Source organism: Nomascus leucogenys, chromosome 10, assembly GCF_006542625.1.
Source record: "Nomascus leucogenys isolate Asia chromosome 10, Asia_NLE_v1, whole genome shotgun sequence".
Classification (NCBI taxonomy): domain Eukaryota; kingdom Metazoa; phylum Chordata; class Mammalia; order Primates; family Hylobatidae; genus Nomascus; species Nomascus leucogenys.
Window position 1 is genome coordinate 21,268,722 of NC_044390.1, and position 14,521 is coordinate 21,283,242.

At 30.7% G+C, this 14,521-nt stretch overlaps 1 non-coding gene across 1 annotated transcript; it reads left to right on the forward strand.

Moving 5' to 3' along the window:
• Nucleotides 1–7,970: 7,970 nt before the first annotated feature.
• Nucleotides 7,971–8,099, forward strand: LOC115837136. Its single transcript, XR_004032168.1, has one exon. It is a non-coding gene; the product is annotated as a small nucleolar RNA SNORA3/SNORA45 family (small nucleolar RNA).
• The last annotated feature ends 6,422 nt before the right edge of the window (nucleotides 8,100–14,521 follow it).

Below are 14,521 nucleotides of genomic sequence, written 5' to 3' on the forward strand. Positions count from 1 at the left end.
GGACTGGAAGTCATTATGTTAAGTGAAATAAGCCAGGCACAGAAAGACAAACTTATATTGTTCCCACTTATTTGTGGAAGCTAAAAATTAAAATAATTGAACTCATGGATATACTGAGTTGAATGGTTAACAGAGACTGCGGAGGATAGTGAAGCGTTGGAAGTTATATGGGGAGGGTTAATGGGTACAAAAACATGGTTGAAAAAATGAATATCACCTAGTATTTCCTAGCACAACAAGGTGACCATATTAAAAGAATAATTGTACATGTTAAAATAACCGAGTATAATTGGATTGTTTGTAACACAAAGGATAAATGTTTGAGGTGATGGATGCCCCATTTACTCTGATATGATTATTTCGCACTGCATGCCTGTATTAAAATATCTCATGAATCCCACAAATATATACATCTACTATGTACCCCCAAAGATAAAAAGTAAAATTACAACAAAAATGTGCTTAATCCACCTTAAGTTGATTTTCACATATGGTGACAAAAAGGGGTACAGTTTCCAGCTTCTGCATATAGCTAGCCAGGTGTCTCAGCACCATTTATTGAATACAGATTTATTCTCTATTGTTTGTTATTGTTAATTTTGTCAAAGATGAGATTATTTTAAGTGTGTGGCTTTATTTCTGGATTCTCTAAGCTGTTACATTGTTCTATGTGTCTGTTTCTGTATCACTACCTGGTTGTTTTGGTTACTGTAGCCTTGTAGTATAATTTGAAGTCAGGTAATGTGATATTTCCAGCTTCTTTATGTTTGCTTCCGATTGCTTTGGTTATCAGGCTTCTTTTCTGTTCCACATGAACTTCAGAATTTTTTTTCTAATTCCGTGAAGAATGATATAGGTATTTTGATAAGGAAGAGCATTGAATCTTTAAATTGCTTTGGACAGTATGGCAATTTTAACAATATTGACTCTTCCTGTCTATGAACATGCAATGTTTTTCCATTTGTTGGTGACATCTCTGATTCCTTTCAGCAGTGTTTTGAAATTCTCATTGTAGAGATTTTTCACTTCCCTGGCTAGCTGTATTCCTATCTATTGTATTCTTTTCGTGGTAATTGTAAATGGGATTGCATTCTTGATTTGGCTGTGGACTTAGACATTATTGGTTTATAGAAATATTGCTGATGTTTGTACATATCTTTTGTACCCTGAAACATTGCTGAAGTTGTTTATCAGTTCTAGGAGCCTTTGAGCAAAGACTATGGGGTTTTCTAGGTATAGAATTTCATCCCCTGTGAAGATAGTTGGACTTTCTCTCGTCATATTTGGATGACTTCTATTTCTTTCTCTTGCCTCCTTGCTCTGGCTAAGACTTACAGTACTATTTCCAATAGGAGTGGTGGGAAGGCGCATCTTCACGCTGTGCCAGTTCTCAAGCGGAATGCTTCCAGCTTTTACCTTTTAATATGACGTTGGTTGTGGGGGGGGCAGGGTTTGTCATAGGTGGCTCTTTTTATTTTGAGGCATGTTTCTTTGATGCCTAGTTTATTGAGGGATTTTAACATGAAGGGATTAAATTTTATTGAATGCCTTTCCTGCTTCTGTTGAGATGATCATGTGTTTTTTGTTTTAATTCTATGTAATGAATCACATTTATTGATTTGTGTGTGTTGGACTAACCTTGCATCCCAGGAATGAAGTCTATTTGATTGTGGTGGATTGGCTTTCTAATGTGCTACTGGATTCAGTTTGCTTGTATTTTGTTGAGGATTTTTACATGTATGTTCATCAGGGATATTGGCCTGAAGTTTGCTTTTCTCACTGTGTCTGCCAGGTTTTGATATCGGCATGATGCTGGCCTCATATAATAAGTTAGAGAGGAGTTCTGTTTCCTCAGTTTTTTATAATAGTTTCAGTAGAATTGTATCAGCTCTTTTTCATTTGTCTGTGAGAACTTGGCTGTGAATCCATCTGATCCAGGGCTTTTTCTGGTTGGTAAGCTTTTTATTACTGATTCAATTTTGGAACTTATTATTGGTCTATTCAGGGTTTCAAGTTATTCCTGGTTCAGTCTTAGGAGTTATATGTTTGCAGGAATCTATCCATTTCTTCTATATTTTTTAACTTGTGTGAATAGATATGTTCATAATATTCTGTTTTTTTCCATGGGACAAATGTTAACATCTCCTTTGCCAATTCTATTTGTGTTCATTTTGATCTTCTTTGTTTCTTTATTGTTCTAGCTTGCAGTCTATCATCCTTTTTATTCTTTCAAATAACCACTTATCAATCTATTGATCTTTCATACGGTTTTTTGTGCCTTTTTTTTTTCCAGTTTAGCTCTGATGTTAGTAATTTTTTTTCTGCTAGCTTTGAGGTTTGTTTGCTATTGTTTTCTAGTTTTTCTGGGTGTGATGGTAGGTTGTTAGTTTGAGACCTCACTAACTTTTTGAGGTGGATATTTAGTGCCATAAACTTTCCTCTTAAAAATACTTTAGTTGTGTCGCAGAGAGTCTGGTATGTTTTGTCTTTGCTTTCATTAGTTTCAAAGATTTCTTAATTTCTGCCTTAATTTTATTGTTTACCCGAAAGCCATTCAGCAAGATTTTTAATTTCAATGTAAATTGTATGGCTTTGAGATATCTTCTTGGTATTGATTTCTATTTTTATTGTGTTTTGTTCTGAGAATGTGGCTGTATTCACTTCTAGTTTCTGAGTTACCTTGTAATTTTTTTCTCTGCACAATGGGTGACTACAAGTATTATATTTAATTTGCAATATTTGGGGATATTCTAGGTACTTGAAAAAATAGATTTCTGATACTGTCCCATTTTGATAACATACATTGTATGATTTAAATAATTTTTAATTTCTTGAGCCATGTTTTATAGTTCATTATATACTCATCTTAATGAGTGTTCCATGAGTGGTGTGAAAGATTATGTGTTCTGCAGTTGTCGTGAGGGTTAAGTATTACATAGGACAATTAGGATTAATGCTTGATAGAGCATACATTCTTACGAAGGTTTATCAATTTTGGGGAGAATGGTGCTGAAACCTGTAAAAGGTGCTGTGAATGAAACCTGTGTGTGTGTGTATATATGTATACACACACACACATATATATTCATACTTATACTGAGCAAGAGAGAGCGCTAGAATCAGTGAGGTAATAAAAGATTGAATAAGAATTAACATATGCTAAGCGATTGATTTGAATTTTTTTGTTTCTTAGCTTATAAAATCTACTGATGCTTGATAGAACATACATTCTTATGAAGGTTTATCAATTTTTGGGAGAATGGTACTGAAATATGTAAAAGGTGCTGTGAATGAAACCTGTGTGTGTGTGTATATGCAGTATATATGTATACACACACACACGCACACACACACACTCATATTTATACTGAGAGAGCTAGAATCAGTGAGGTAATAAAAGATTGAATAATAATTAACATATGCTAAGAGAATGATTTGAATTTTTTTGTTTCTGAGTTTATAAAATCTACTGAGAAAAGTTCCATATTATTCATTATGTATTTATTTATTGGATGGGAAAAAACCCTACCTTAATGAAAAGTAATTATCTTTATTACTTTTGATGTTTCCCAGTTAATGTGTCTTTTCTTTTTTAACTTTTTATTTCTATCAGTTATTAGGGAACAGATGTTGTTGGTTATATAAATAAGTTCTTTAGTGGTGATTTGTGAGATTTTTGTGCATCTATCATGTGAGCAGTACACGCTGCACCCTGTTTGTACTCTTTTATCCCTCGCCCCCTTCTCACCCTTTCCCCCGAGCCCCTAAACTCCATTGTATAATTCTTATGCCTTTTCATCCTCATAGCTTAGCTCCCACTTAGGAGTGAGAACATACAATGTTTGATTTTCCATTCCTGAATTACTTCACTTAGAATAATAGTCTCCAATCTCATCCACAGATGATAGATAGATAGATAGATAGATAGACAGACAGACAGATAGATCACAGTTTCTTTATCTACTCATTGATTGATGGGTATTTGAGTTGGTTCCACATTTTCGCAATTGCAAATTGTGTTGCTATATACATGCATGTGCAAGTATATTTTTTATTATCTCAAACTATGTGTTCTTGAAAATTGTTTTTCATGAAAAACTGAAAATGTTAACATAAAATCTCAGCCTGAACCAACGATTAAATATAATGTTTGAAAACTAATAATTTTTTTTAGTGTGTGGTCAATTTGATTTTGTTATTACTTTGTTAATTTTCATAAAGTTTAGTTTTTTAATTCTAACATTTTAATGTACGTTTACACTATTTTATTTTATATTGTAAATAATATCTTTTATATGTGATTTATACCAACTTTGTCATTTTTAATTTGAATCTTCCTGTTGTTTTAATTTGTCTTTTATAAAATGCCCATTTTATTTTAGCCAGACTCTGATTTCTACATTAATTTTGTTGAAATTGATTGTGGGTTTCTGTTTGTTTTATTGACCCACTTCAATTTTTATTTTTCTTAAGTTATACTATGAAACTTGTGGTCAGATTGGTTATTCTGTTGGTTTTCTGGCATGATAATATTAAAATAGGGTTGGTCTCATTTTTGCATACTAAAAATCATTTAGCAAAACACTAAGTCAATGAATAAAGCTACACCATACTTAGAAAGTCATTATTTAACCATAATTCTTACTCCAGTAGTAAAAATATTAATACATAAAATTAATGCACTTTTATTTGTAGTAATACATACATATTTTATTTACATATACATGTTTTTTCAACTAACAGATTAGGTAGAACATTATAGCCTATATCAATAGAATATAACTACTAACTTGGCAATGATTCCCACGTCTTGTGGTTATGGATCTGGTCTCCATCATCTTTATCCTACTGTACTCTCTCTGACAGCCCATAATTCAAGATAGATTTTACAGCCTGCTTTAAACCTTTGGAATGTGTTTTTCCAAGCATAAGTACCAGCATCTAAGTCTACCTCCCCAGCAAATTCTGCTCAGTATTTGGTTAATTGTTTGGCTAACAGGTTGATTTGTCAGCCTCTGCTACAGGTATGTCTCATATTCTAATACTATTTTATGGCATCCTAATTATTAAAAGAATTTTCTTTCTTTTACACAACTTACGTTTTATTCATACTGATTGACAAATAATTTACCTCCTTTAATTTTTTATGACATTTTGTCAAGACCTCTCTGTACTTCATAAACCTTCAGCAGTATGAAAAATTTGTATTGTGAGACCATGGCTAGTATAAATAGCTTTTATGTGTATGTTTAAATCAAGTAAATAAGGAGAACCATGATTGCCAAGGAAATGGATTCTCAATTGCAATAGAAAAAATATTTCTCTACCTATCAAAAATTAGATTTAGACTTCATTGTTTTATGTAGATATGTGGTATACATACATATTATATATACTGTATTATATATAATATATAAATATAAAACATATATAATATATACATACTTCACAAATTAGTTCATTACAAAAAGTTTGGGAAATATAAAGAAAATATTAATATTTTAGGTACCTGTATCTAATCCTGGTTTAACTCTTACTAGAAGTGTGGCATTGGGAGAACAATTAATCCCTTATAACATTAAAATGGAAATGATACTAGTACATTGCTCATATAACTAGTAAGAGGCATACATTAATATTTTTATACTTGTGCACCCAAATAACAATTATTAAAATTTCCTTTTAAAAATTCCTGTCATTAAAAATTACATTTTGATTATATTAGGACAATCTCAAGATAAATTGAGTTAGTTTCCTCTTTATATTTTTTCTAGTTTCTGTTTCTTATTCTTTTCCTTATATATGCTAAGGTCTTTCATAGAAGCTATTAATTTATTTGTGATATCATTTGTTGGCAAAGTTTATATATTTTAAAGTCATATTGTTTAATAAAAAGCTTAAATATTTATAAGTATGTGGTAATTTATTCTTACATATATATTTATGTGTGCATACTCACATTGTTTTCAATTTTTTCCTTAGATAGAATTTGCAGTAGATTTGTCACATATTTTAAATATAACCATCATTTTTTACTGCATTAAATATAAAACATCAATATAGTGATATTATTAATTAAATATAAATAATTAACTTTAAGCCAAGTTTAATAATAACTTGGTGCTAAGACCAGAACAGACAAATATATCAATAAAGGAGAATAGAACCTGAAATGATTTATAGAAGAATAGCCTAAATTTAAAGTGGTATTTTATCAAATAAGTAAATAATAAAAATATTTTAAAATTACAAAGTTTCCATTATATCATCTTCTATTTTTAAATAAGGTAGCCCATTTTGTGTTTGTTTCCTTAGTTTATTTAAATAGGTTTCTACATTTATTTGTGTGTTATGTATTTCTGTATTATTTTGCTTTTTACATTCTTGTGTTATAGATTAAGGGGAATTTGCTTACTACTATCTCACCATTGAGAAACCAAATGACATCCTAGAAAATAACTTGAAACCCAGCTCCATATTTTATTCATTATGGCTTTCTGTAATAGCTATGCCCAACAGAAGTTTCTGTGATAACGTGAGTGTTCTATATCTTCCCTGTCCAGTACAGTAGTCACTAGCCACATGTGACGACTATTGAACATTTGCAATGTGACTAACATGACTGACGGTCTACATTTTAATTGTTTTTATTTTAATTAATTTTAATTTCAGTGGCCACCTATGGATTGTTCTATTGTAAAAATAACTATCTGGATTTTTGTAACATTACTTCCACATTGCTTTTTCTTACTCTTTTGATATTTTGTATACATCATACTTAATTTGATATTTGGTAAATTCATAACTGTGATCTAAGCATTGTAATTATCAATTATAATGATCATTAATTGCTATATATACCAGTTGGAAAGAAGGCAGGCACATATACTCTGATATGTAACTACTGGTAATATAGAACAATGTCCTCAATGGACTGTTAAGAAATAAGAACTAATTGCTCAACAATATAAATAGTAAAATTTTATTTCTGTAAATAATAAGCATTTATGTGCACCTGTGCTTGTGTTTCTGTTTTTCTATGTGGTTTTCAGTACATTTTAAAGAATTATTTTAAAAGGCACCTATTGTCACTGTTTGCTGATGGAAAGTTTGGAATAGAACATAGCATGATTTCTGCCTCCTCGTATCTTTACTCTGTCTAACGCCCTTCTCTTAAGTGTGAGTGGAACCTGTGACTTGTTTCCAACCAAAAGAATATAATAAAAGTGATGAGATATATGTAATTATGTGCCTGTGTTACTCTTTATAATAGCATATAAAATGTCATGTCTGACTTATCCATAGTTACAGCAACTAAGCATACCACACTGCAGTGCATGTAGGAGGTTCTCAATTTATTGAAAGAGTGAATAAATAACAAGTGCTGTTTGACTAAATAAATGTTATTGAAAAATTTTTAGCTTTTATCCTTGTGAAGAGGCTGTTTTCCTCGCTGGCTTTAAATAATCAAAATAATCAAGCTGCCATGTTGTGAACTTCCCTTTGGAGAGGACCACATGTCAAAAAACTAAAGGCACCATCTAGCCACAGTCAGCAAGTAACTGGGGCAGGCATGCTGGTAACCTACAATAAACTACAAGTTACCACAAGCCATGTGAGCTCGGGAACAGATCACAAAATGGAAAAAGAGTAGATGAGTCTAAACATGCAGGGCATGCTAAGGTCATATATTTAAGCTTAGCAAGTGTTGAATTTGCCATATTGGGGATAGGTAAAAATAGAAGGCTCTTAGCTGGGAATGTGCTTTAAGAATATTACTGATGAAAGATGAAGAATGTTTAATGACCGTACCAAGCAAGAGAGAAAACTACTGTCTCCTGCAAAAATAACAATGAGATTGTTAAGAATCTGAATCTGGAAACTGAATATGGAGAAAGGAAAATAAAGAATGTTATGAATTAAATTTGTGCTATTATATGCCAGAACAAACACTCAAAAGCTAATTTTGAGCTGACACTAGAGTAACATCCTGACACAGCTCTTGTCCTGGTGTGCTAGAGTTCTCGATAAATCTCCTGGTCTTGATTCACTGGCAGGAGCAATCAGTGGCTTTGTTAGTATGCGTATCTAAAACATGGCCTACCTAGATCCCAGAAGGTGTGGGTTGGGAGGCATCTTTCCTCATACTCATCAGGGAGTTGGTACCTGCTATGGTGTATTATAAGCCATTTCTCTATTTTTCTGGGCCTACTAAAATGTTCTGTCTGGGGAAGGAAAAGTTCCCAAAGCAGCCCATCATCATGAAAGCCAAATTCTTCAGCAGAAGAGCTGAGAAGATTAAGAGCATTTATGAGTATGGGGCTAGTCTTGGTTACTTAAAGTCACATGGAGGGAGGTTTATTAAATGTTAACAAATGCTTTTTAAAAATAGCTGATGTAGAAAATTGTGTCATTTACATTATCAAAAAATAACGAAGTACCAATCTATTAAAGATACATAGATCTTTAAAAGACAGAAATGACAAAACTTTATTCAAAAACATAAAAGATGATAAAGATAAATGAAAATCTGAAAATCGAATTCTGTTCATATATAAGAGGCTCAATATCATAACATTACAGTTTTTCTAAAATACAATCTACAGAGCCAATCTAATTCCAAAAATGTTGATATGGTTTTAAAATGAACTTGTCAAGAATAATTAGAATGGGCATAACCAATACAATTTTAAAAGAACAAGGTGGATGAATAAATTGTGTCAGTGCCAGGATATATTATATAGTTGTACTAATTGTAGTAAAGTATATTGACATTGGAATTGATAAATGGACCAATTGGACATAATAGAGAGCTCAGACACAGATTCACACAATTGTGGAAAGTTTATATGTGACAGAAGATTTAAGAATTCAGCTGGAAAATTATATACCAAACACAAATGGTGATGAGACAACTAGTCTTGTGAAAATAATAATAAGCGGATCTCAATGTTGCTGAAAGTAAACTCCAGGGGTATTAGATAATCAAATGTGAAAATAAAGATGTTAACTACTTAAAAAGGATATATAGGGAAATACATTAATACCCCTGTAGCAACAAAGAACTCCTAGAGATATTGAAAAAAACATAAAACAAATAGGCTAATGAATTTAAATATGCCAAAATGAATATATTCTGTACATTATAAGGCAGCAGTCAAGTAAAACATATTTTATCATATATAACCAAAATAGAATTAGTGTCCATGAAATGTGCTAATAAATAGAAAACATTTTTAAGTCTATTAAACCTAATAAGCACCACATAAATGTTAGTTATAATTATCATTCTTTTATGAATATATAAAGAGCTTCTTAAAGTCATAATAAAATAATCTAAGAAGCATCATCTTTATATAAAAGTGAGCAAAGAATATGAATAGCAATTTGCAAAAAGAAAAATAAAATGGCCAATAAGTATGTTGCAATCTCATTAGTAATCAGGGAAATACAGATATCATTTCTATCCAGTAGACTGGGAAAAATTAAAACAATTTTATTGCATTTTATCAAGACAGGGTCACATTCTGTCCCCTAGGCTGGAGTTAAGGGGTGTGACCATAGCTCACTTTAGCCTAGAACTCCATGTGATGCTTCTGCCTCAGTCTTCCAATTAGCCGGGACTAAAGGTACATGCCACTGCACCTGGTTTTTTTTATTATTTTATTTTAGAGATGGGGTCTCACTCTGTTGCCCAGGCTGGTCTTGAACTCCTGGTCTCAAGCAATTCTTCTGGCCCAGCATCTCAAAATGCTAAGATTAAAGGCATGAAGCTGGCAAAACAATTCTTAATAACAGTTGTTAATAAGGTTGAGGGGCAATGGAAATCTCATTAATTACAGGAAATAAAAATTAATTCAACCACTCTCTAAAGCTATTTAACAAAAACTTAGGAAAACTGAAAACTAACATACTCTATACCCTAGTGATTTTACTACTAGTAGATACTATATATAGCTTTAATACATCTGCACAATGTGACATTTATAAGAATATTGCTGCATTTCTCAACATTTAAAAATTAGAATTAATCTAAATATTCTGTAAAATTCAAATGGACAAAGGATGCTCTGTTTATACTCTGGCATATCACAATTAATAAACTAGAGATACGGATATCAACAGGAGCAAATTTCAAAAACAACATGTGAAAAAATTCAGGAGGTATATACAATGTCATACCTTTTATACTAAATTTTAAAATACATAAGCCAGTGTTATATATTTGTAAATAATGAAAATAAATAATAAATATAAATAATAAACATCAAATTCAGAAAAGCAGATACTCAAGAGATGAAAGGATGGGCATGTGATCAGAAAAATATATATAGAGAGAAGTCTATATATATAAGTAAATATATATATAGAAGTCTTCAATTTTTAAAGCTATAATTTATTTAAAATAGAAAAATAAACCTGAATTAAACACAGCAAGAGATTAAGATCTGACCATCCATACAAAAATAAATATATATGTTATATTTTTCTAATAGCTAATGTATGCTTAAAATATTTTATAATAATTACAGAAGAAAAGGGTTGATAAATGCAGAAAGATAATACAAGCCTAACCTTGACAATTGTTAGATTTGTTGTCAGGGAGAACAGACAAGCAAGGTCAAAGAAGATTGGGAGAACAGGACAATAATTCTGTCATAAACAGGAAAGTGGGATTCAAGAGGAAGAGATTTTCTGGAAAAATAATACATTCAGTTTGCCAGGAAAAAGTTTCAGGTACATCAAATATCTGTAGTTAGTAATACATACCAGGAGTTGAATATAGAGACAGATCGGATATAAGATGCAGTTCTGGAAGTTATCAGTGTAGAAACTATACAGTTAGATGAGGGTAAGGGAGTAATTGAAAAGAAGCAAAACTCTGAAAATTATTATATGCCTATGGCAATCCAAAATTGCCAACAAAATTAGACATAAACAGAAGAATAAATAAGAAAGGCATTATCAAGATAGAATTTAAAGAATGCTCAACAGTGTATGGATTTGTAGGAGTGGGGCAAGTTGGTTGAGAGAAAATCAAGGGAGAAAGAGGATTCAAGAATAACTAGAAGATCACATGCCTAAGGATATCACTTTCTCTAGTAATCTTTATTTGTGGGCCTCCTGATTATTCCTTCTTTTATACATTAAGGCAGCAAGTAAAGCTTTAAAATCCAACTATACAGTGACAGCTTTATAAAATGCAATGTGAAGGAAGGATTACTCTGACACCTTCATACTTCAAATAAATTTGTTTCTAGTAGAGGTAAAGAATTTTGTTAGCTACATATCGCTTTATGCAAAAAGTGCTGCAGATACGTAGTAAAGCTATTCTGTGGTTTTGGCATCTAACAGCATAGCATTTATTTCTACTTTACCTTCAGTCTTTACTTAAAATATTACATTTTTGTTTCTATCTATTCCAGTTAAATTTGTTCTGACATAACTCTCTAACTAAAGGTGGCCACATGAGTTCTCATGGTTTAACAGTAATGTGATAACATTTTTACTCTTTAAACGTAATATTTACTAAGATGAATAATCAGTTTTGACAGTAAAATAAATTTGTGTATGAAGAAAATACTCTTTTACTAAAAGATACATGTATTTAAAAGTAATAGAATATCTCTCTTAAAAATTTTCATATTGTTAGTCCACAACATAGACGCATATGACAAGTGCAGACTTCAGTTCTGCTAGTGTTTGAAAAGTTATTTTCAAAATACCGCAGTTCTAAGACATAAGATATGCTTGACAATATAAAGTTAACATCATACAAAATGCACATCTGAATATGTAAGGAAATAAGAAAACTTTCCAGAGGATGTAAACAGTAGAAAGTTAGAAACCACTGTGATAAGCACTTGCAGAAAATCTGGTAGGCCTGAGAACTTTTGATGATTTCAGAAACCTAGAGACTTGAGTTATAATATTGCTCAGGGATAGGAGATGGAGTTGGAAGCCTTAGATCTACTCCAAGTGGTAAATTGGCAGACAGATCCCCTCACAGAACATCTAGAAGTTTAAAAATTGAATTTAAATGTGCAAAGTGTCAAGTATCAGATTGTACAGAGGATACAAAGACATACAAAGGAAATACCAAAGAGGGTTAAAAATAATATAATAAGGGCCCAACATAGGTTCTGAAAATCTAGAAAACAGTGAGGGATGATGGACATGAAGCAGAATAAAACAAAACTTCCGCCCCTAGATTCATCATAGTAAAACTGCAAAATACCGACGACATCAAGAACATCTTAAAAACAGCCAAAGAGGAAAGAAAAAAGAAAAGGTAATCAACAGAAGAACTGCTATAAGTTTTCAAAAGAATGAGAAGAAAAATTGAATTACAAAACTAAAATAGAAGACAAAAAGTTAAAAAAGGAAACATAACATAAATTAATGTGGTAAAAATATTTCACATGAATTTCAATTATCATATATCATAACCATACATAAAATATTGACAAAAAATATAAGTTCACAGAAAGGTATACTGAAAAGGGAGAACTTTATACTTGAAGATTACTGAGTGAAATATAAAGAATAATTATCTTAAATTTATTTTATAAAATATATTTATCCAAAGAAAAAAGAGGTTACTACATGTTGAGAAAGTGAATATATGTATTTCAAAACATTTATCCAACTACTAATGTGCACTAATTAAAAATGATATTACATTAAGTGTGTGAAAAACACCATGATAGTGGGAGATTTTATCATCTTTAAATAATAGTTGATAAAACTAATAAAAATAGACAATTTGAAAACATACTTAACAAACTTGATCTAATGGACAGATATGAAACATGTCACAGAAGCTGAAGAATATGCATTATTTTCTGAATTACATTTGACCTTTAAAATTATGTATTAATTTTGAAAAGTACTTTCATCAGTTTTCAAAGAATCGGTGTCATATAGACTGACTAAAAAATTAATAAATGTATTTTAGATATTTAAAAACTGATATTATAAATAAAAATTGAATAACCACAATTACAAAGGAATTTAGAAAAGCTGTTATTGTGGAAAACAACTAAACCAGTAACCAGAAAAAAAATGTGTAAACATTGTTTATTGACTCTTTAAAAAGGAAAGAAAATGTAAGAGTTATTCATCTATTTCAAGGTGTAAGACAAAGAAAAGGAAAATACCCTCAAAAAATAAAATAAAGGAAATTATAGAAATAAAAACAATAATAAATGTAGATCAAAGCCAGTGAATAAAACTCACCAAATAAACAATTGTTTTCAGATTTGTTTACTCTCACAAAAAAATGTAAAACAGGGAACCTAAGTTTAGAAATGTAATTATAGACCAATCTCAGTAATGAAAACAGATGAAAAAAAAAAAAACCCACTAAAACACTAAATACAATCACAACAAAAACCTTAAATCTAAAAATATAAAATAGAGCAAATTCGGAAAAAAAACCCTGAAAAGTAGCAAAGCCATCACCATAGTGGTTTTCTCCAGATGTGATGGGAGAAAAAAAATGCTTTCACACTAGATGATATTAACTGACCCATTAACAGAGCAAAAGAAAGAGACCAAGTAGTTATTTCAATATGTTCAGAAAAAGAGTAATTAGATAATTTCAAAATTTATTGAAGATAAAAACACTTTACAAATCAGCAGGTAAATCAGTTAAGTTGCTAAAGTGAGTGCCATAACCCTATATGTATAGTTTATAGAGACCAATATGAAACCATTTTTTCCTCTCATCACATCTGGGAAAAATCACGGTCATGGCTTTGTTGTCTTGTAGATTTTTTTTTTTCTAAATTTGTTTTGTTTTCTAGATTGAGGGTTTTGTTGTAATTTTATTTAGTATTTTTGTATCTGTTTTCATTACTGAGATTAGTCTGTAATTACATTTCTAAATTTGGGTTCCACATTTTACATATTCTTGTGTGAGTACACAAATCTCAAAAAAAGTTTATTTGTTGAATTTTATTCACTGGCTTTGATCTACATTTATTATTGTATTGCTATAATTACTTCTACTTTTTTGGTCTTTTTTTTGTTCTTAGTCTTACACCTTGAAATAGATGATTAGCTCATATATTTTCTTTCTTTCCTTTTTTAATACTCTATAAACAATGTCTGAAATATAATACATATGAGATAAAAATTTTAAAACTTCCCTTTAAAATAAACGAAAAAAGAGAGAATGATCATTGCCACTGATTCTGCCTAATGTTCTGCAAGTGTTTGCTAATGAAAAAAAAATATATATGTAAATAAAGGCTCAGGGAAAAAAAAATCACTGTTTAGTAAGGTATCTCAATGTGTTCTTCATTATCTTACACATTTTGTTGCTAATATAAATGACGTCTTTCTAAGTCGTATTTTCTGTCTTATATGGGTATACAAAATGCAAGGAATTTCTGAAATTTTATCCCTTTTCATCGACTTTCTAAATTTTTCGAGATTTCTCAGTATGCAGTGTTACGTATAGAAAATTTAAGTTATAAATTCTCCCCAAAATAATCTATTCGGATTTCTCCAGGTT